The sequence below is a fragment of the Pan paniscus genome, chromosome X (assembly GCF_029289425.2).
Source record: "Pan paniscus chromosome X, NHGRI_mPanPan1-v2.0_pri, whole genome shotgun sequence".
Classification (NCBI taxonomy): domain Eukaryota; kingdom Metazoa; phylum Chordata; class Mammalia; order Primates; family Hominidae; genus Pan; species Pan paniscus.
The window spans coordinates 29,473,549-29,496,521 of record NC_073272.2 but is presented as its reverse complement, the minus strand read 5'-3'; the positions used below and the strand labels follow the sequence as shown (position 1 = coordinate 29,496,521).

General features: G+C 35.1%; 1 protein-coding gene across 9 annotated transcripts in view; it reads right to left on the bottom strand.

Annotated features, from left to right (window-relative positions):
- Positions 1 to 22,973, bottom strand: part of DCAF8L2 (DDB1 and CUL4 associated factor 8 like 2) — a 163,553-nt gene that overhangs the window by 54,054 nt on the left and 86,526 nt on the right. For 3 of the 9 annotated variants that reach the window (XM_055106339.1, XM_055106340.1, XM_055106342.1), the window contains 2 exons: positions 18,835 to 19,025; positions 18,062 to 18,138 (listed from right to left, as the gene is read on the bottom strand). The exons of 2 other annotated variants lie outside the window; for them this stretch is intronic. The gene's annotated coding sequence lies outside the window, so the exon portion shown is untranslated. The remainder of the gene's footprint in view (positions 1 to 18,061; positions 18,139 to 18,834; positions 19,026 to 22,973) is intronic. 4 more of the 9 variants (XM_024927270.4, XM_055106343.1, XM_024927269.3 and 1 more) reach the window with 2 other exon arrangements.

Here is a 22,973-nt window from a genome sequence, read left to right as displayed (position 1 = left end):
GCCTAGCCCCATTTAAATTTTTGATAGTAATATTAACCTACTTATATTGAAGCATAAAAATTTACATTTACATGTGAATTCAAATGTAAATGTTAAAATGTAATATTTGAAATTTGAAAAATAGTTCCTAGTACACTGCTGAAGATAAACTGGAGAGATTCTATTATAAATTCATATCTATAGGCATTAAAATACCTATATTAATCAGGACACACGTGTTGGTTAATTTAATTATAGAGAAGGTTATTATATTTATAATGGTTATTCACTATGATACTATTTTATGCCAGGCACTATGCTAGCCTGTAAACGTTTTATTTTGAGAAGTAGGTATTGTTATACACATATTTTAGATGAGGACATTGAGAATCAAAAAGGTAAAGGACTTGTCAAAGATACCCATGTAATGAGTGACAGAGGACTGATTCCATTTCAAATCTGCCTGATTTCAGATTCCAAGCTCTTATCCATTTTGATAACTCCAAAATACCATTCTGCAGCCCATTCCAATAGTGAATAAGAACTTATTTTGTTCCTGGTTTAATTTTAAACTTGTTCATATACTTTTGTTTTCTATTGGCAAGTAAAGTTGCTCTGCATAAATTCTTATATATTACCATAAATGCAACCTGCAAAAATAATAGTAACCTTCATAAAAGGTCACCCTTAGCCTTCTCTTAACAGAACACAGAATGGTATAGCAAGGAAGAATCTTATACTTTATGAAGTAAACATCCAGTAATTTTCATAAGTGGAAACTGAGGCCTATTACTGTGAAGGGCCATGAGGTTAATTAAGTTTTAGGAGGGTGCAAGCTCACACAGAGGGCCAGATCTGAAAACCAAATCTCCAAACTGTTCTGTCTGCTCTGTGTGCTGCACAAACTGATGTGGTTGAGGTAGAAAAGAAGAAAGAAAAGAGCAATTTAAAACCCATTATGTAAACAGAATTCAACTCTATGAGGTGGTCCTTCTTGAATAAAAATATCCTACAGTGTAGTTGGAGTGTTATTATACAAGGCATGTTTACGTTTCAAGTGCAGTCATGTTTCTGTTGTCATTATAATGAGAGACAAGACTGGCACGCAATGCTTAAAACCTCATCGATGTGTGACAAGAATAATGTATATGACTATCTCCAATCTAATTCATATCCTTGGATACCTGAAAGTTTTCTATGAATATTATTTTAAAATTCAAGTTTGTTTTCCCTTATTAATAGAATTACCAATGCACAAAAAAGAAAAATATGATCTTAAGTCTTTAATTAGGTAGACAAAAAGAGAATCTTTTCAAATAATTGAACTTTCAATGTTAACTTGGCAGTAGTTATTACTTGATATGTTTTAAAGAAGCAACAGTAACATCATCTTTCACATATGCATCAATACTGAACTGCATACTTGATAAGAAACATTGCTCATCTAAGATTTAATTACCTACCAACAAGATCAGTTTGATAGAAATGTTAATATTTTTAAAGTTTTCAAATAAATATAAGCATGGTTAAATGGAGATAAAGATAAAAATAGAGGAAATTATTATTTTAAAAAATAATTTCCATTTTTATGTTAGATTCAAAGAGTACATGTGCAGGTTTGTTACAAGTGAATATTGCGTGATGCTGAGGTTTGAGGTATGGATGATACTATCACCCAGGTAGTGAGCATAGTACTCAGTAAGTGGTTTTTCAGCCCTTTCCTCCTCCCTGCCTTCCCCCATCTAGTGGTCTCCAGTGTCTATTGCTCCCATCTTTATGTCCACGTGTGCTCAATGTTTAGCTTCCACTTATAGTTGAGAACATGCAGTATTTGGTTTTCTGTTCCTACATTAATTAGTTTGGGATAATGGCCTCCAGCTGCACCCATTTTGCTGCTAAGGACATGATTTCATTCTTTTTTGTGGCTACATAGTATTCCATGGTGTATATGTACCACATTTTCTTTATCCAATCCACCATTGATGGGCATCTAGGTTGATTCCATGTCTTTGCTATTGTGAATAGTGCTGTGATGAACATATGGGTGTATGTATTTTTGGTAGTTTGATTTATCCTCCTTTGGCTATATACCCAGTAATGGGATTTCTGGGTTGAATGGTAGTTATGTTTTGAGTTATTTGAGAAATATCCAAACTGCTTTCCACAGTGGTTGAACTAATTTACATTCTCATCATCAGTGTATAAACGTTCCTTTTTCTCTACAGTCTTGCCAGTATCTGTTATTTTTTAACTTTTTAATAATAGCTATTCTGACAGATGTGAGATAATATGTCATTGTGGTTTTGATTTGCACTTCTCAGATTATTAATGACCCCATTAAAAAATGATCAAAGGACATAAACACATCTGAAAAAGGAAATTATTAAAAATATGATAAAATTATAGAACAGGTTTCTATATGGACAGGAACATAATAAATGAAGGAAAATGCTTATTTTAAAATTAAACCATTTAACTAAGGTAAAATAGGAGGGGATAGAAGTTATATATCAGGTGAGAAAACCTGAATCATTCTAATATGAAGACTAGTAAAAGTGTAAATTAATAATTTATGAAGAGCTTGCTTTTCTTTTTTTCAATAATATTTAATTTTTAGTTAACTCAGAAACTCATAGATATGCACTAGTGGCTACACTTTATAAATTTCCTGATTCAGAGAGCTAAGTTTCTGGTTTTTGTTAATGAGCTCCACAGTTTTATTGATGAAACAAAGCATGAGGGAGTTTAATGTCCATTAATTTTAAGCAGCTTCAAAAATATCCTTTCAAATATCCATGTGTGCTCAGTATTTTTAAGAGATAGAGTCACTTACTGTTAGAATATTCTACTAAAATGATACAGGCTTTTCTTGGCTCATAATATAATTCACACGCGAATTAATCAGTAATGTGGTTAAAATAATTGTTTTATACACTGGCACATATATTGCATAACAAAATATCGAAGTCTCTTTCTTTTATATTATCCTAGAACTCTGCAGGGATTCAGGCAAGCTTTCTCAGTGTCAGCACTATTAACATTTGGGGCCATATAGCTCTGCTGATGGGGGACTATCCAGTGCACTGTAGGATGTTTAGCAGACTTCCTGGCCTCTACCCACTAAATGGTAGTAGAACTCCTTCTCCCTATATTATGATAATCAAGAGTGTCTCCAGAAACTTTCCAGTTTTCCCCTGGGTGACATAGTCACCACAGTTGAAAACTACTAGGTTAAGGATATAAAATATCTCACCAAAGTAGATAAACAATTTTCTCTAAGTCTCTGATTCTTCACTGCTTAGAGTCATGAAACCTTTGAGAATCAAACTAACTCTTTCAGAAAAATTCCACAGAGAAGCAACATTGTGCTTATTACATCTTGGTGATAAGGACCTTTTAAACCCATCCATGCTCTTTTGTTTAAAAGTCTTCTCTAGATAATATTTATGAGAATAGATTTGAATGAAAATAAAGAATAAATTGTGAAGATTAGAGAAAACACATTGTTTAGGCACTTAATACATTAAATTCTTTTACAAAACCCATTGGGACACCAAAAATTCATTTCAACTGCCAATCTTATCATATCCTGCATGTCTGTAAGTGAGTAAATCCTGTCTGTCTCATGATACTATGAAAAGTCCATGTCAGGCTATTATTTTTCCCTTGACATTCACATTAAGTTAATATTTAACTGTAAGTACATATCTCCAAGAAGCCAGAAATCTGAATGTAACATCTTCAATGACAAGCAATTTTGTAGTAAACGTAGGTAGGTTCATACACATAAATTGAAAAGGAGAGCTATGTTATCTGGAAGATATTTGGAAGATGCCAGTCACTCTCTGAAATAAACTATACCTCTTTCCCCCCAGAATAATATTCTACATCACTACTCTTATGTTCCTAGCTGCTTAAAAATATATTCAACCACATCAAATATATTGACTGTATGTTCAACAGAAGCACGTTATGATCAACCTCTTCAAAATGGAACTAGCATTTTTCGAAACTCGAATCTAAATCCTTGTTCTTATTTCTACTAATGACATCTTCACATTTTTAATCTCCTAGGCTTCAAATGTGAAGAGAATTCTATTCACTGTTTCTCACTAAGCACCACCTATCCTCGTTCAGGCTGTCCACATAATAAAATGGGTTTTAAATTTTGACAATCTTAGTGTGAATTCAATCTCTGCCACTTGCTGGTATGCAATTTTTGGCCAATTATGGACACAGCATTCTGAGGCATCCCTTGTTTATAAAATAGAAATAATAGTACATATATCATAAGCTAATTCTGATTATTTTCATTACATGCAAATCTTTGGATATTCCATCACTCAATATCTTCATAATAACATCCACACTTTTAATGAAAATAGGACAGAGAAACAGAAATAGATGTTTCAATGAAAATTAGCTATCATCATTAATTTTTTGGTACCTCTCTTACATACAACCACAGCTTTCCATCAAATAACCAATAGTCTAGCAGTGGCACATATAAAATGATTTAGGTGGAATTTTAAAACTGTGTTTTATTTCTTAATGAATTGCAATTATGTCTATTTTTTATCATCTTGACATGGATTTAAATTTGCCATATAAGTGTTTAGGAAACAGCATTATCTCTCATCTATATTTCTCTTAAAACAACTTTTCAGAAATAAGTGAGACAAAAAACCCACATCTATTTAACATAAAAAATAATTTATAGTATAAAATCAGCTATTTTATGAAGAATTATAACCTTGTTAGATTCATATGTTAATGAATTGCTGCAATTTGATTTAGATCTTAAATGTTTGATATTTTGTTAGCTTTTTTCCTCAATATATTAAATGTCATTCTGATAGAACGATAAATGTGCATATATCTAAAGAAGTTTCAGGTAAATGTGCAGAGAAATACAGAAAAATTGCTTGGCACAGGGAAATGTGTTTTCATCCCTCATTTTAAAAAATGCTTATTTCAGTGGTATTTGATGACACATGGGAATATTAATAGACATGAGCCTTTATGCTCTCAATTTGTAGTTCTCATCTCAGTCAAGAGAAGCTTCAAATTATTTCTAATTTAGGGATATTAGTTGTTCTAAAAAATGACTTTTTGTGTCGATTCAATTGAGTTGTAAATAGTTTATACCAGAGTGACTACTAAATGTGTAGGTACAAAAGAGAAAAAGAGCAAAACTCAGTTTGGTATGCCATAGCCAGTGAAGGGCACGGTAGAAACAATGAGAAAAGAAAGGAGGGAAAGGCCAGATTAGAGGATTTGTAAGCCATTATAACGATCTGGCATTTTATTGTGCTTATAGTAAAAGGCTGTTTTTTTTTCTCCTTTTAGTGGTGAGCAATTTGATGTAATTCATATGTCAGCAAGATCACCTTAAAAAGATCTGGTGGTCAGACCTTGGTGGGCAAGAGTGCCGGACTCTGGTAAGATAAGGCCAGAGAAATGAAAAATTGTATCTCTTTCTACACTTTGAAATGTATTTGTCTGAGAAAAAATTAAGAGCCACAGTCAAGACATGCATTCTGTAGATCATCACATGCTCTTTAATTCCCCGTACTTTTTTTAGCCAGCCTAATTTACACATTTTTGTTATTGAAATGACTAAGGATGGCATTTGAAGTTGCAACCCAAATAAATATTCAAACTAGCAAAGACTATACTACTGCTCATTAATTGCATGCATCCAAGCTCTTGACCTCCTCTAGTTTATCTTCTTTTATTATTTAAAAAATAATGTATGTGGTAAAAAAGTAAAAATGTACAAAATTTACACCACAGAAAGTCATAATTTAACAATATCTTAAGATTATTTTCTGTCATGATTTAGTCCCTCCGTCTCTCTTCAGAAGCATCCCCTACTGACACACAGTGTCTTATGTATCCTCCAAAAAAGTCTCTTGAATATATGCATATATAATTATATGGAATATATATGTTTTCTTTACTTTTAACATGAATAGGACTATAATAGCCTAATTCTATTTCTTTATTTTTACTGAGCAATATATACTTTTGTTCCTATTTTCTTATTTTTCTTTATGGCACTTAATCACTACATTGCATTATATGACATTCATTATGTGTTTGTTTTTCTGGTTAATGTCTGCTTCTCTCACTACATTTTGAAATCCATAAAGACAGGAACATTGTCTTGTTCATGGCTGCATCAATAATGCTTGGAAAGTAGTATGAACTCATATATTTGCTGAATGTATGAATGAATGAATCATTTATATTGTCTGCTGTCAGCCTGTATCCTATTCTTCCTAATGGCTACATGGCATTCCATTGGACAAGTAACAGTAATTTATACAACCATCTTTCAATTGCTAGTTATAAAGCCTATAATGTGGCAATGTATTCTTGTACGTATATCTTATGGTGGGCTGGGTGTGGTGGCTCACGCCTGTAATCCCAGCACATTGGGAGGCTGAGGCGGGTGGATCACCTGAGGTCAGGAGTTCGAGACCAGCCTGACCAACATGATGAAACCCATCTCTACTAAAAATACAAAAAATTAGCTGGGTGTGGTGGTGTGCACCTGTAGTCCCAGCTACTTGGGAGGCTGTGGCAGGAGAATCACTTGAACCTGGGAGGCGGAGGTTGGCAGTGAGCCAAGATCACGCCACTGCACTCCAGCCTGAGTGACTGAGCGAGACTCCATCGCAAAAAATCAATCAATCAATCAATCAAACAATCTTGTGGTGTATATGTGAGTACATTTGTTATATATGTATTTTGTGTACATTCATTCAATAAAACCCTAAAGGAAAATTGATAAATCAAGGTACATGTGCTTTCAAATTTTGCAGATATGGCCAAATTGTACTGATAAAAGGGGGAATGATTTAGAATCATAGCAAAACACTTTTCCCATATACTTTTGAATCATCAGTCTGGGGCCTCTGATGCCAGGAATAAACTGAACACATTAGGGAAAACATTAACAAGATATTTCATCTTTTGGAGATTTGAGTTTCTTATCTAGAAAGTGGGGTGATAATAAAACCTACCTTGAGTGTGATTTCAAAAAGAGGAACTTATTTTTGGATTTAAAAAATAGCAAATGAAAACAAACAAACAAAAAAGACCTCCATGTAGTTACTTATCAAATATACTTAGATATTAATAATTTAGTCACAATTTTCTCATTGTCATCATTAGAGACTGTACATTTTCTCTTATGGGGAAAATATAGTTTGAACATTTTAAAGTTTTCTAACTGGACTTTTACAATAAATATGGTTCACAAGAGATAGTTATAGAATATCCTTTTTTTGTTATTGTTAGACAACATATTTTAGAAGAAAAAGCACTAGGCAATAATAATAATACAACAAAAAAGCTACTATTTTTTGAATAATTATCATAGATGGTCATCATATTAAATGTTTTGCAAATATTTATTTGATACTCATAGTTGTCCTTTTGGGTTGTACATTATTATTTCCATTGTATGAATACAAAATAAAACAAAGCAATGCACAAAAGCTTTAAATAGCTTATCCAAGGCCACAGACCTAGCCTTCAAGTTAAGAACTGTGAGCTCAAGTCCTACATTTGCCCTTGACTTGCTTAGGTGAATTAAGCAATTTAATTTCTGTGTTCATATTTTGTGGTCTCAAAAATGAAGAGGAGAGATTGGATGGTCATATATGTTCCTTTGCAATTCTAATATTTATAAATGTGATTGCTGTAAAAAAAAAGATGCTAAACTTCATCATCATGAGCCCATTCTATTTTTTATCAATTAGATAATTAACCAGTTTTTCATATGTGACTGAAATCTTTCTCTATTTTATCTAAGCCCATTTCTTTTTATCTGATACTCTACATACAGAACAGTTTTCCACTCAAAAACAATAATTAATTCACTCTTTTTATTCTATTTTTTGAAGAGGCAAAAACTTTATTTAGCCATTTAATACAACCAGATTTCTCCCTTTCAGTATTTAAAAAAATTCTTTGGCATACAATTAAATTTCTTCATATTTTTAATTAAAATATATACTCAAATTAAATCTAAAACTCTAATAACAGTTTCAGCTAGGGAACTAAAGACAGATACCTTTATAAAGACAGAAGGATCTCTTATTCTTTTCAGAGACAGGGTCTCAGTCTGTCACCCAGGCTAGAGTGTAGCACCTCCTGGGTTCAAGCAATCCTCCTGCGTCAGCCTCCCAAGTAGCTGTGACTACACACATGCACGACCAGGACCAACTATTTTTTAAACTTTTTTTGTAGACGGGATCTTCCTATGTTTCCCAGGCTGGTATTGAACTCCTGGCTTCAAGTGATCCTCCCACCTTAGCCTCCCAAAGTGTCGAGTTTACAGGCGTGAGCCACTGTGCCCAGCCCTGATTTCTTAATGCCTTAGTATCGTTGTATTTTTAACACTTCCCAGATTCGTGTGGATTTTATTATTATAGTGCTGATATAGTTTAAGGATGACTCTTAGTTGCCTTTTGCTATTTAAAAAGAATTTCAGTACTTGCAACTAGTTGTTGATATTAGTTTCTCTTGCTACCTTATTTTGAAGTTTTGAATATCTGTTTGTATTTTTCCTCATTCAACTTTATTCACTGAACAGGTTTTTCCCCCAATTGCTTAAGTACATTTTATTCTAAAAATAACAATGTGATCCAGAACTTTGATAAATATATTTTACTTCATTTATACAGTCATTTTCCCTCTGTGCAAAGATTTTATTTTATTTTCGTGGACACATAATAATTGATACATATGTATAGGCTACACAAGATATTTTGTTATATGCATAGACTGTGTAATGATCAAGTCAGGGTATTTGGGGGTGTCCATCACCTACAACAGGAGTCCTCAATCTCTGGGTCATGTACTGGTACCTGTCTGTGGCCTGTTAGGAACCAGGCCACACAGCAGGAGGTGAGTGGCCAGGGAGCATTACTGCCTGAGCTCCGCCTTCTGTCAGATCAGTGGCAGCATTAGATTCTCATAGGAGCGTGAACCCTATTGTGAACTGCGCACGCAAAGGATGTAGGTTGTGTGCTCCTTATGAGAATTTCATGCTTGATGATCAGAGATGGAAGAGTTTCATCTTGAAACCACCCCTCTACCCAGTCCGTAGAAAAATTGTCTTCTACAAAACTGTCCTCTGGTGCCAAAAACGTTGGGGACCACTGACTCAGAGCATTTATCATTTCTATCTGTTGGGAAAATTTGAAGACTTTTCTTCTAGATATGTGGAAAAATACAATACATTGTCATTAACTATAGGACCCGTACTCTGCTTTTGAACACTAGAATATATTCCTTTTATTTAAGTGTACATTTATGGCCATTAACTAACCTATCTTCATCCCCTACCCCTTCCCAGCCTCTGGTAACCACCATTCTATTCTCTATCTTCATGAGATACACCTTTTTTTTAGCTCCTACATATGAGTGAGAATGTGCAATATTTGTCTTTTTTGCCTGGATTATTTTACTTAATATAATTGGGGGTCATTAGACCCCCAGTTCCATGTTGCTGCAAATGAAAGGATTTTATTTTTTTTATAGTCAAATAGGATTCTGTTGTCTATATATATCACATTTTCTTCATCCATTCATCTGTTTATGGACACAGGTTGATTTCATATCTTGTCTATTGCGAATAGTGCTGCAATAAACATGGGTATGCAAATATCTCTTTGATGTACTGATTTCCTTTCTTTTGGATATATAACTAGTAGTGGAATTTCTGGATCGTATGATACAACTATTTTAATTTTTTGAGGAACCACCATGCTGTTTTTCATGATGGCTTTACTACACTGCGCTCCCACCCGCAGTGTACTAAAGTTTCCCTTTGTCTGCATCCTCACCAGCATCTATTTTGTTTTTGTCTTGTTTTTGTCTTTTTGATACTAGCCATTCTAACTGAGGTGAGATTATATCTCATTGTGGTTTCGATTTGCATTTCCCCGATGATTACAAGTGTTGAGCATTTTTATATGTTTGTTGGACATTTATATGTCTTCTTTTGAAAACTGTCTATTCAGATCTTCTGCCCATTTTGAAATCCTATTATTTGATATTTTTTGCTATTGAGTTATTTGAGTTCCTTATATATTCTTGGTATTAATCCATTGTCAGATGGATAGTTTGAAAATATTTTCTCCCATCCTGTAGGTTGTCTTTTCACTCTGCTGATTGTTTCCTTTGGTCTGCAAAAGGTTTTTAGCTTGCTGTAATCCGATTTGTCTATGTTTGCTTTTGTTGCCTATGCTTTTGAGGTCTTACACAAAAATATATTTGCCCAGACTAATGTCCTGAAGTGTTGCACCAATGTTTTCTTCTAATACTTTCAAAGTTTCAGGTCTTACATTTAAGTTTTTAATCCATTTAGAGTTTATTTTTGGTGTGTAGTGAGCGATAGGGATCTAGTTTTATTCCTCTGACTACGAATATCTAGTTTTCCCAGAACCATCTATGAAAGAGGCTATCTTTCCCCAATGTATGCTCTTGGTATCTTTATCAAAAATAAGTTGGTTGTAAATGCATGAATTTATGCAGTTATTGATACAGTAATTGAATGAAATTGTCTTATGGTAGAAAGTCTTGTCACCCACAAATTATTTCTTTACCCCAAATTATTATTAAACTACTGACAGATATTCTCTAAGGGCCTGCCCATAGTGTTCTCCTTTCTTAAGAATGAAAGAGGCAATATCAAACTTCTTTATCTTGTCACTTAAATTTTTCCCACCTCGATTATTTTTTACATATTTCTTTCAGATAGAATTGGAAAACAAAAACTCTTCTTGATTTATTCATGAGGTATCAATGTCAAAGCAAGAAGTTTCTTTATAATACTCTAAATTGGAGGGGATATACCATGGAGTCTAAGTTTAGTGCACAATGCTGATGAGAGGATATCACATCCTGTTCTTAAACTGATTGGTTAGAGTGATTCCCAGGAATATTGACCAAAAGGGTCTCATCATAAACAGAATGTGAAAGTAAACATGAGTTGACATTCTAAGAAGGAAAAATGTAAAGATAGATATAAGAGATTAATGGAGGAAAGTCACAATGTTTGTAACTGAGCTGGCCTACAAAAGATCAGTAATATCATGAGTGAGTGAGCATTGGGTCACTAAAATGCTAAAAACAAGTCTGCAGGATCATATGTAAGAGCTCATATCTATGTAGATGGATAGCTTGGACTTGATGGCCTATACAATTGTATATATTTAGTTCACATCAAAGATGTCCTACCATGTAGAACATTATATTAAGCGGAGTCATATGAAATTGACTTTTAGCCACTTTTGACATACATTCATGATACATGGTTCCATCTACTGTAATAGGATTCACCACACATTCTGAATGCCCTAAATATAGCATATTTATGGTTCTGATATTCATTAGGGAAGTTGTATATGCTATCAGTCTCTGGACTAGTCTCAACCTCTTTTTTATCATCCACCTGTATATTTTACCTATTTGTGCCACTACGAAGCCTACTTTGGCTGGGCATAAGCCAGTTTCTGCAATTTAAGCCTGCAACAATTTATTGAGTTTTAATACATGTAAAATTCTGCTTTAGTCTTTTTTGATGAAAATAGATGCTGGGATAGGACCTATAAGTGTCTAATGTATCTCAGATGATGAGATCCTGTGACTCTGATGCTCAGAAAATGGCCCTCCTTCCCATACTGCTTCCCCTTTGTTTCCTAATGACAGCTGTGCAAATCCTACCTGTGGTCATGTTTGCTGTCACTTCTTCTCCTTTGGTTCCAGACATCGTTAGCTCTTTGAGGGTAGAGATAATGGCACTGTCTTCTTTGGATACCTCTCACTACTTCACTTGGTATTCAGTGCAAAGTATTCAATGAAAAAAGGTATTCAATGAAAAAAGGTATTCAATGAAAAAAGGTATTCAATGAAAAAAGGTATTCAATGAAAGGTCATGCAGTTAATGCAAAGAACTCTGATATTCTTAGTCTTGCCACTAGGCGGCGGTATTTTGACATGACAGTGAGGTCTACTATAGGTGTATCCTAAGTTAGACATAGGCTCTGAGATGAGGATGTATGTTTGATTAATTTAAGAAAATGATCCAAGGGGAGGTAGTGGAAGCCAAGGAACAGTGCAATCTCAGGTGAACACCCCTCAGAGGATAGCTTCAGCACGATCCTCCTGGGGAACTCTGGAGAGTAAGTTACGTCTGAGTTATCCTTACACCAGGCAAGGGAGTGAACTTTCATACTCCTACACTGTTCAGCCCTTGATTAAAGGCCACCCTGGGAGGGATGAGCATATCAACTCCCAGATGTCCCAGATGCTTTAAAATCTCTTCACCTGTGGGCAAAAGCCCCTTCAGCAGCTTGAGGACTAAAGAGCTGTGCATTAGTACTGATGCTTGGAAGGGAAAGGGAATCAAAAAGGGATTTGAAAGGATCTTGCAGGAGCATGAACATTAACAGCCACAAGGTAGCTAATACAGCGACTATCAGAAAGGGCTTTGTTACTACTGTGTATGCTGATGAAAGTACAACTTAAATAAAGCTTTAAGAAGTGTATAGAAGCCTAATTTGGAAGGCGAAACTAAAACTAAAGTTATGGTGAGCAAATACTATTCACTTCCCATATCTTGTTAAATGATGGTTCAAATCCCACAGCCACCATACCCTTCTTCATGCCACTTGAATGAATAATATGGAGCAGAATGGTGAAGAGCAGAGATTGACAGTGGGAAGGGCATTTGAAGCTCTCAACAGCGACCACCGGCAAATCAGCACAAATAAAGCCAATTATTTTTCCTTTTGTTTCATGTCATAAAAAGAAAGATTTGCCAGTATGAAATTGAAATTTAGATTAGGAATGCTCAAAGCTAGGAGGACAAAACTTTATAGAAGTACTCAATGTTCAGCTACTAATTAGTCCTTTTTGAAGATATTAGTTTCAAAGAAGCCTAGTATGTGTTTATAATGATCTCTGGACAAACTGTTACATGTTTATGTGAAGTGTGGCTGGGTATCATTGTAATAGTTGCCAGCTACTGCTTGTTTGTGAGGACTAAAGTTTTAAAGGATTATTCAAATGGAGCAGTGACCCAACTCAGAACCTCCTATTCAATATCTTGTGGCTCTAACAGGAACTATTAAATATGTCAGAAGACAAAGAGTCAATATAAAGCACATAAAACTTTACAGGATTTTTTTTTCTTGAGAAATACAGTCTTCTTCCTTTAAATAAAGGACTCTAGGAAGACTCTTGGCAGCTTAAACAACATATAAAAATACTCATTTTGCCAACATCGTGAACTTGCATTGACTTGAATCACAATGACCCATAATCTTTTGTCATATGGAAATTTAATATCTATTAATCTACAACTATAAACAATATAATTCCATTATATAAATGAATTTTATTGACAAATGTAAGGTGTTCACTCATTAAATAGAAGAGTTTTATCAAGAAGGTCTAAACCAGATAAAATAAATTACTCTAAAGTAAAAGGGAATAATCTGTCATTATTGGATACTCTTTAAAACAAATTATTGTATTTTGCTTTCTCATATATCCTTTACAATATTTGTGTTGTCCTTCCCTAATTTCATAAGAAATTCCTACATTCAGAGACCATTCTTAAAATTCATTTACTAAATATATCATCAATTTGACCTTAAAAAAGCTATTTTAAATGTCTGGAGAGTCTCATTGTAAAATTAAAACCAGCTGGGCACAGTAGTTCATGCCTGTAATCACAACACTTTGGGAGGACGAGGCAGGAGGATCACTGGATGTCAGAAATTTGAGACCAGCCTGAGCAATATAGCAAGCCCCTGTCTCTACAAAAAACGAAATAAATTAGTTTGGCACGGTGGTGCGTGCCAGTAGTCCTGGCTACCTGGGAGGCTGAGGTGGGAGGATTGTTCAAGCCCAGGGCTAAAAGGCTGCAGTGAGCTATGATCACACTACTGCACTCTAGACTGGGTGACAGAGCGAGACCTTGTCTCAAAAAACAACAACAAAAAAAATTAAAACCAAGAAACGCGACTCCGTTTTATTTTGATACTCTATGACCACAAATAATTCTCTGAATTTCTGCAATATGTTAGTAATATAATAAAATTAATTTTTGTAGCATAAAAATAGGCTCTGGGAATTTTGGATTAGAAAATATGTAGTATCTGAGCAATCATATAGTTTAGACCACTTATAATAAGAAATCTGGGGTCCAGAAAGATTCAGAGAGTAAATGCTTAAAATGTTGACTATTTCTGAAAGTTATTTTAATAGCAAATTGTTCATAGAATTGATATATTACTTCAGCTATGACAATATAATTTTAATCCAATCACATAAGGTAAATATAGAGCTCTTAAGCAAAATGTATTACTACTGACTGATATATTTTATGTAACAAAATATTGTACAATAAATAATTGACCTGATTGAAATAGATGTACTGTATATTTTTGTTGCTTTAGTGTGTTTTAGTTAGTGAGATATCATTTTAGAGTGGACTTCCCAAAGGACTTGAATTACATTTAGGGCGGTGCAGCTCTAATGACCTGGTTACTTTGTCACCCATTCAAGAGAAGAGACCTAATATCTCACAGTCTAGAGATAAAATATTACGTCAGACCTATTCCCTGTCTCTACTTCTACTTATTGTTTCTACTTTTGCCACCACTTTACCCTCTTTCTACACTTACCTTTATTGTACAGTCTATAATGACTGTGCTTACTTAACATGTGGGGTGTGTGTTTGTGTGTGTGTGTGTGTGTGTATTTAATTTCTGCCTTTGCTATAAACTGCTGTGTCAAGCCCAAACTTACACAGAAGACTTGATTGCTTCTTTTATTCACTGCTGAGTAAAAGGCTTCTCCATTAGCCCAGCTCAAAGGCATGAGCCAACCTATAGATATCTACCTCTAAAACAGTACTCCACCTTTGTTCAGTAATCGTTGGCCAGAGAACCTCTTGATTTTTCTCTAGCATTATCTTCAGTCCAAGCTTCAGCAAAGTTATCCCTGAATGACTTCATCTCCCCAGAGTGTGCTACTAAGTGAACAAGAATGCAGATTTAACCTTCTGAATCCAGCTATCCAATCACCTAAAACTGACTAAATCAAGTTTCTTTTCATAGACAAAGAGTTTTCAAACACATCAAGATCTCAAATGTATCTCCACTTGCTTGGCAATGCTTGAAATTCCTTTAACTATAGGACACAGCTTTTCACTTAACAATTGAAAGTATTAAAGTGCCAGTTCTTGGCTGAGGTAATGCAAGAAGGTCAATTAGTCAGTTGTTCAACTATTGTAAAGGCTTGAGTTTTGATACTTTCCAGTTTCAGAGAAAAACTGGACACTGGCATTGGATGGGCAAACAAAAAAAAATAGAGAAAGGGACAGATAACCTGTGAAGTATAGAAAAAAATGTAGAAAGGGAAGGCCAAGCCTCAGTGAATACAATTTTCAGTACTTAAGATATTTTTTAAAATTATTATTCTTTACTTCTAACTTTGTGCAAAAGGAGAGAAGTGATTTACAGAGTGTTTTTATTGGTTTTTCTCATACACATTCATACTCACGCTTACTTTAACAATGCTATTGTGATCCTGCGTGACTGCCAACAGTGGTTGACATGCTTTATGAAGTCTTTTTTTTTCTAACTCAGCTACATTGTAGAACAGTTTTATTACCTTGGGACTTGCAGGGCAGGAGCAAACTTTCACAATCCTGCCATAGAGATATGACGACTCTTAGGCTCTGTGCTACTATTCAGTCTATAGGGACCCTGACAAACTCACATTCTTATAGGTCATTCTGATGAACCTCTAAAGTGATGACTTTTTGCAGTAGGATCTAGGAAGAAAGAAGTAAATGGCACCCTAAATGTTTGACTGTGGTGCCAGGGATGGATAGAGAGATAGTTTTTTACTACCCCAGGAATTTTTTTCTGGAGTCTTGTTGATCTGATACAAAATAAAGGATATATTTACACATCTTGATTTCCTTACCCACTTAACATTCTTGGGGGACCCCTTGAGATATTTGAGAAATGTACCATTTAATGTTGTTCTAGCTAGATCTATTTGCTGGATAAAGCAAAAGCCTGTCCATTTTAGTGGGGCTCAGAGCAAAGAAAGCCACTCTAGCTGGTCTAAGGTACAGGACAAATAACTTTGCCAACTGATCCTTATAAAACAGCATATGCTGTGGTGCTTGAAGTGTCAGAGGCAGGTGGCAATGTGCAATCAAGCCTACTATAAACCTTGAAAGAAGAATAGTGGATGAGGACCCAAGACTTCTGTAGCAAAGTCAGGCCTGCTTTACCAAGTTTCTTTTCTTCTTGAGAAGGAGCTCTGGATCAGCTCACAAAGGCTGAATATTTGGCCCGGGGAACAATGGGGATATCTGACCCCAGCTGCTTGTCATGAACTGGATGCAATCTATTACTCCTAGCCATAAAATCTGGTATACTCAGAAGCTCTTAAATATCAAGTGAAAACAGCACTGAGCCCAAGCAGGTTCTAAAGGCATTAGTAATTTGCACAGGCAGATAGCTCATACATCCAGAGTGCCTTACTCCTGCCAAATTACTTCCCCTTCTTCAAACCACATCTGTGGCTTGATGGGTAATTTCCTATGACAAATTAAATAGGAAAAAAAAAAGCTCAAACTGGAATTACAGAGAGCTTTGCTTTACAGCAAAAATGAACTACCACAGCATTACAGTACCAAGGAGGACCCCTCAAGATAAATGAGAAATAGAATCCTTCCACCAAGAGGGAGTCAAATAGCAATGAAACACTATTGATCTTTGGCTCCTATAAATATTTGCTCCCTTTAACTTATCTGACATTATTCTCTTTTCTCTTTTTGTCTTCCTCTCACATTTCTAGCCATCCCATCCCTGTCCTTTCTGAAGACTAGTCCTCCTCTGCATAGCCATTATTGAGTTCATCATCTTTAGTTCTAAACTCTCTTTTCCTTTCATCACACATTTCCGTCCACATACATTCAAACTAGGCAATTTTACATGACTTCACTTGTCATAAACACAATGATGACACTTTCATTTACATCTTTAGCCTAGGACTCTGAGCTCCAGATCTACATACATTTTTCATTATGGAAAAATACATATAATATAAAATTTACCATTTTAACCACTTTGAAGCATATAGTTCAGTGGCATTAAGCACATTTACATTGTTGTGCAACCATCAGCAACATCCATCTCCAGCACTTTAAAAAAATCTTCCAGAACTGAAACTCCATACCCATGAAGTAACGCCCTTCCAGCCCCTGACAACCACCATCCTACTTTCTGCCTCTACAAATTTGCCTGTTGTAGCTTCTTCAGATAAGTGGAATCATACAATATTTTCTCTTTAGTGTCTAGCTTATTTCTCAAAGCACAATGTTTTTAAGGTTCTTTCATGTTGTTTCCATGTTGTAGCAAGTATCAGAATCTTATTCTTTTTTAAGGATGGATAATATTCGATTCTATATATACCACATTTTGTTTATCCATTTATCTGTTGATAGACATTTTTGTTGTTTCCACCTTTTGGCTACTGTGAATAATGCTGCTGTGAGCATTAGTATACAATTATATGCTTGAGTCCCTGCTTTCAATTCCTTTGGGTATATACTCAGAAGTGAAATTTCTGGATCATATGGTAATTCTATGTTTAAGTTTTTGAGGAACTTCCATATCATATACTTTTGATATATTTACATTCCCTTTATATTTGAATGTGACATAGACACTTCAAAATAAAATAAAATAAAACGTTTTGTCTTTCCTCCAAAACATAGTCTTTCACTAGTGTTCTCTTGGAGAATGGCACTGCCAACCAGGCACAGAAGCAAACCAGAAAATAAGAAGTCACCCTTGATATAACCCTCCTTCTCACCTTTCATATCATCATCTTGTCAGTTTTAACTCTGAAATATTTTTGAATGTATTTATTTCTATCTCTATAATCATCTGTCTAGAAATAAATCTCATTATGGTTCATCTGATTATTTTAACAACCTCCTAACAGATTTATCTACATCCACTCTTACCTCCTTATTAGCACCGCTCCACAGTATGGTCAGAAAGTTCACATGTGATATGATTTTCTTCAATTAAGAAAACACATCTGCAAAAGCAGCAACAGTTAGAGTCAGTGTCTCATTAAGGTTATGATCTACTGTTCTTCAAGTCCAATAAATATTCTGTTACCCACCTGCTAAAAATGTTCAATAGTTTAATAATGTTAGGATAAAGAGCACGATTCTTAATCTGGCCTGCAAGGTCCTGCATGACCTGGCCTCCACTTTTTCCACTTTTCCTACTTTTCCTAAGCTTTATTTCTCACAAACCCCTGACTGATTTTCTGATCTCCCATCATACTAAGCTTCCTTAGGTTTTTAATTAATTGTTTCCTACTTGGAACAGGGCCATAGTGAACAATATTCTCTCCAACTGGGAAACTATCCTCCATTCTTCATCACCACATGGAAGCTATCCTTTACTTCTAAGATCAGGTGAAGCTCCTCTCACAGGCTCTCAATACATTTCTCTTTTTCTTAGCTTATCATAGAGACATTTCTACATTTTATTTGTTCGGGGTTTTGATTAAAATATATTTTTCCTATTAGAAAATAATTCTCAGGAGTGCATCAACCATGTGTACTTTTTCAAACCTTTATATGTCTAGCAGTAGAATAGTTCCTGGCACAGAGAGAACACACAGTGTTTGTGGGATGAAGGAATGAATCTGTTTATGTCTCTGTGTTGCTCACCAGAACTCAACCGCCTTTATCAGAGAAGAGCAAGCCATTGATTTATTCACCTTGTTATCTCCAACATCTGGCATATTTAGCGTTGAACTGAACACCGTAATTTCAATTTCATCAGGGTTTTTCGAATTAGCCATGACATACCCTTGTCAACAGTTAGGTTTCTGCTCCTCTCATAACAAGGAAAATCCTACAAACTAAATCCCTTTTCCTTTGTAGAGTAGTTGGCTCTCTCTTCTTTTTCCTAGAGGAAGAAGACAGCATTTTGTTTAGGCAAAAAAGTAAGATAAGCAAAGAAAAGTCTGGAGAGAGCTGGTAAAGAGAGCCAGTCTAGGCAAACTTGTCCCCGGGGGATGCAAACTACTTCTAGTTGTCTCAATTTGTTGAAATAGAGAAAAATGCATGCACGAAATCGATAGATGAATACCGAATGCCAAGAGCTACAATAATTTTCTCCAGTTAAGAAAACACATCTGCAACAGCAGCAACAGTTAGAGTCCTTGCCTCATTAAGGTTATGGTAATCTACTGCTCTTCTTCAAGTCCCATAAACATTCTGTGCTGACCAAACTGCTGACAATGACCACTCCTACTTATTTGGACTCTTTCTTGGTGGTTCCAACCTCTGCTATTCCTCCAGGGATGTCTTATTCACTGTTTTGGCAGAAAACATGAGGTTCAAAGCCTTCTATTTGAAATTTCCTAAGGTAACATAGTTCCATTGTTAAGATTCTAATATTGTATAAGTAGACATACATTTATTCATTCATACATATATATGTACACAAATACTTACATATACTTCCATATCAGACCATGTAAATTCATGTTGAAACTTCCTTTGAAATTTCAGCACTTTAAATTGCTATTCAAGACTATAGTGACATATGTGTCTTCAAAAATTAATGTTAATCAATGCCTTTTATAATTGTACCTGAAATATTTGGATTTCCCTGCCTCAGCACCTAGTAACTCAGGTGAGTAAGCATAAGTTACTATGAGACGCCTACAAAGAGATACAGAGTACTCAATTGTGGTATTACAGGGGAGACTTCAGTGGAATTGAGGACTGATTGCTCTGGGCTTGGGAACTGACTCAAGATTAGAAATGGGGTGATAAACTGTGACTCTCTTTCATGTTGGCTTAAGGCAGGACTAAAATTTTGTTTTCTTTTGGTCTACATTTAGTTATGCAAATTAAACCAAAACTTAAGGTACTTTATGATTAATTAAGCATAGCCAGAGATCTTTGCAAGTCACAGCATCCCTTGACAGCGGATTACTCTGCTTTCTGTGCTACCTGCTGTGATAACTATGTCCACTTTGTTTCTAGTGGTTTACTGTGCTCTACAAACTTATGATCCCATGAAGCTCAGGAAGACAGTCAAATTGCATTTCATCCTACCAGCATTCCTGGCCTAAAGCCAATAAAGCACTCTTTAAATCTTTATGTGTTGTCATCACCTATGTCTTTCTCAAGGCTTTGGTGAAGCAAGACTCTTTGGGTGTGAGAGTGGCTATGTGAGTCACACAGCATTCTTATTCTTAAAGAATTTAACTACCTTCTATACTATGTCAATATGATTTAAAGTGCTTAACATAATGACATTCAAGTTTGCACTAGTCAACTAGAAAACCATTAAAATTTCAACCGGCTAACCAACTAGCACACTGAATACATAGCTTCTACTAAATTAATACATGTAAAATAATCAATCTGGTTTAGAAATACATTACACCTTCCTTTGTCCGGCATTTTCACAATCTGTTTTCATGATTATTTGCCAAAATTTTACAATGTTTTTTAGCAAACTCCCTCAAATAGCTTTGCTTGAATGCTTCTTTTAACTATTTTTGCTCCGTACTTCAGTATCTCTCCCCACCAGGTCATGTTGAATTTGGATGTTGATTCCCAGTCAAGCAACCATTGTGACAGAAAGGGACATGTTATCTTCCTCAACCAAGAGATGGGGGACAGTTTATGGAGGCAAAGGTGATATAATGGAATTTTAGAGAGTGTTTTGGATATTCCAATTCTTCTGTGTCTTCTAAATCTAACCATTACATTTACTAAAATATTACTCTTTTTCAGATCAAGATTCCAAATTTCACATTTTTAGAGTTTGACTTTAAATGATAAAAAAAATTACTTGGAACAAGAAAGAATCACATGGAATATTCATAAAAGCAATTCCAATTTCGTTCTCTTCAGTACCTATGAGTGAGTGTAGTTCACTTTCCATTGGGTGTTAAAAAGGGCAGGTCCCTTGATTTCTCAGCTTACTCTTAAAAAGCAGAAAGTCCTATGTTCACACTAAGTCACAAATAAAGCCTCAATTCTGAATTGAGAGCACCCGGTCCAAAATACTGTTCAATCCTTTCATCTCAATTTGTAGATAAATCTTCTTTGACCTTTCTACAACCGCGGCCTGCTGCAAGTGGAAACCTGTAATTTGAAAAAGGGAGTATGGGTGGCATCATTTTCTCTCCCTGCCTAACATTTCTACTCCACCTTCAGATTCCTGAACCCCTGCCAATGTCAAAGCATTGGGAGAGATGAACAGTAAGGGAAATAGGAAAGTTCTCTCTTGACTGACATTATTGTACAATGGCTTCATGCTCTCTGAACATGAACATGAGAAAGTCAGTGTGCACATCTTTATAGGTTTTTCAGAGGTACTAACTACTGCTGGGCTCTCTATCTCTCCTTGGCAGAGGTGATGCATTCTATTTCTCCAGCTTCTATTCAACCTTTAGGCCCTAGTTTTCTAGTATTTTGCTTTTTCTAATTTTGTCTAAGCAGAAAAAGCCCACATAATTAATATTATTGACTAATATGAATTTTATTTTTACTAGAAATAGGCAGGGGGGCACAATAAGTAAAATAATACCATCAGTATTTATTTTGGAAATGTAATAAGTTACACTCATACACACTTTCACACTTTCTTTAATCTCTTAATAATGACAGGTCTGTATTCCAGTTTTACAGAAAATTAAACTGTTAAACTGAAGCATAAGAAAGTTAACTTGCCAAATGTCACTCAACATAATAAGTGGAAAGTATGTCTGACATAAACATCCATGCTTTTAACTACTATGTTATTCTAATTCACTAAGCCAATAATTAATTTGATTCTGATAATGATCCACATTTGGAAAAGTTTGGAAATTTGTGAGTTGTGATGGGTGATTTAAGGGTGATTAACCCCATTAATATATACATGTACTATATACACATAAAATAAAAAATAAAAGGTGCAAGCTGCCTGGTCTGGTATTTCAAATCTTCTACTTTCTAGCTGTGCAAACTTGGACAAGATGCTTAAACTCTGTGCCGCAGCTACCTTATCCATAAAACATTGATACATATACACTATTGTATTTTATGAAGGGTTGTTATGAAAAATAAATGAATTAATACATGTGAAGTACTCAGAAAAGTGCTTGACATATACATGTAGTATATGTGTGTGTGTGTATATATATATACACACAACCACGTATATATACACACACATATGTATATTATATATGCATATATGTGCATGTATACATATATGTATATATAAGGTAGCTCAAAAAGTGTTCTACATATAGAAGGATTCAGTAGAGGTTACAAATTATTATTATTATCCTTACTAATATTATACCTAACCCCAAATCTTTTTTTTTTTTTTTTTTGAGATGGAATCTCACTCTGTCACCCAGGCTGGAGTGCAGTGGCACTATCTCGGCTCACTGTAACCTCCGCCTCCCGGGTTCAAACGATTCTTGTGCCTCAGCCTCCTAAGTAGCCGGGACTACAGGCAACTGCCACCACGCCCGGCTAATTTTTGTATTTTTAGTAGAGATGGGGTTTCGCCGTGTTGGCCAAGCTGGTCTTGAACTCCTGACCTCAAGTGATCTGCCTGCCTCAGCCTCCCAAAGTGCTGGGATTATAGGGGTTAGCCACTGTGCTTGGTCCCCAAATCTTGTCTAAAATTCAGGTTGATATTTGGATTCATTAGAAGTTTTCAGAAAATAAAGTATAATAATATAAATTTAACATAAGTATTTAAAAATAGTTCCTAGCCAGCTTGCTTTAGGAGTAGTGTGTGCATATTACTGTGTGAGTGTGTGTTTGTGTGTGTGTATGTGTGTGGTGGGGTTGGGATGATAAAGTTACCCAAAACTTCTTCAGGGCTTGTGGG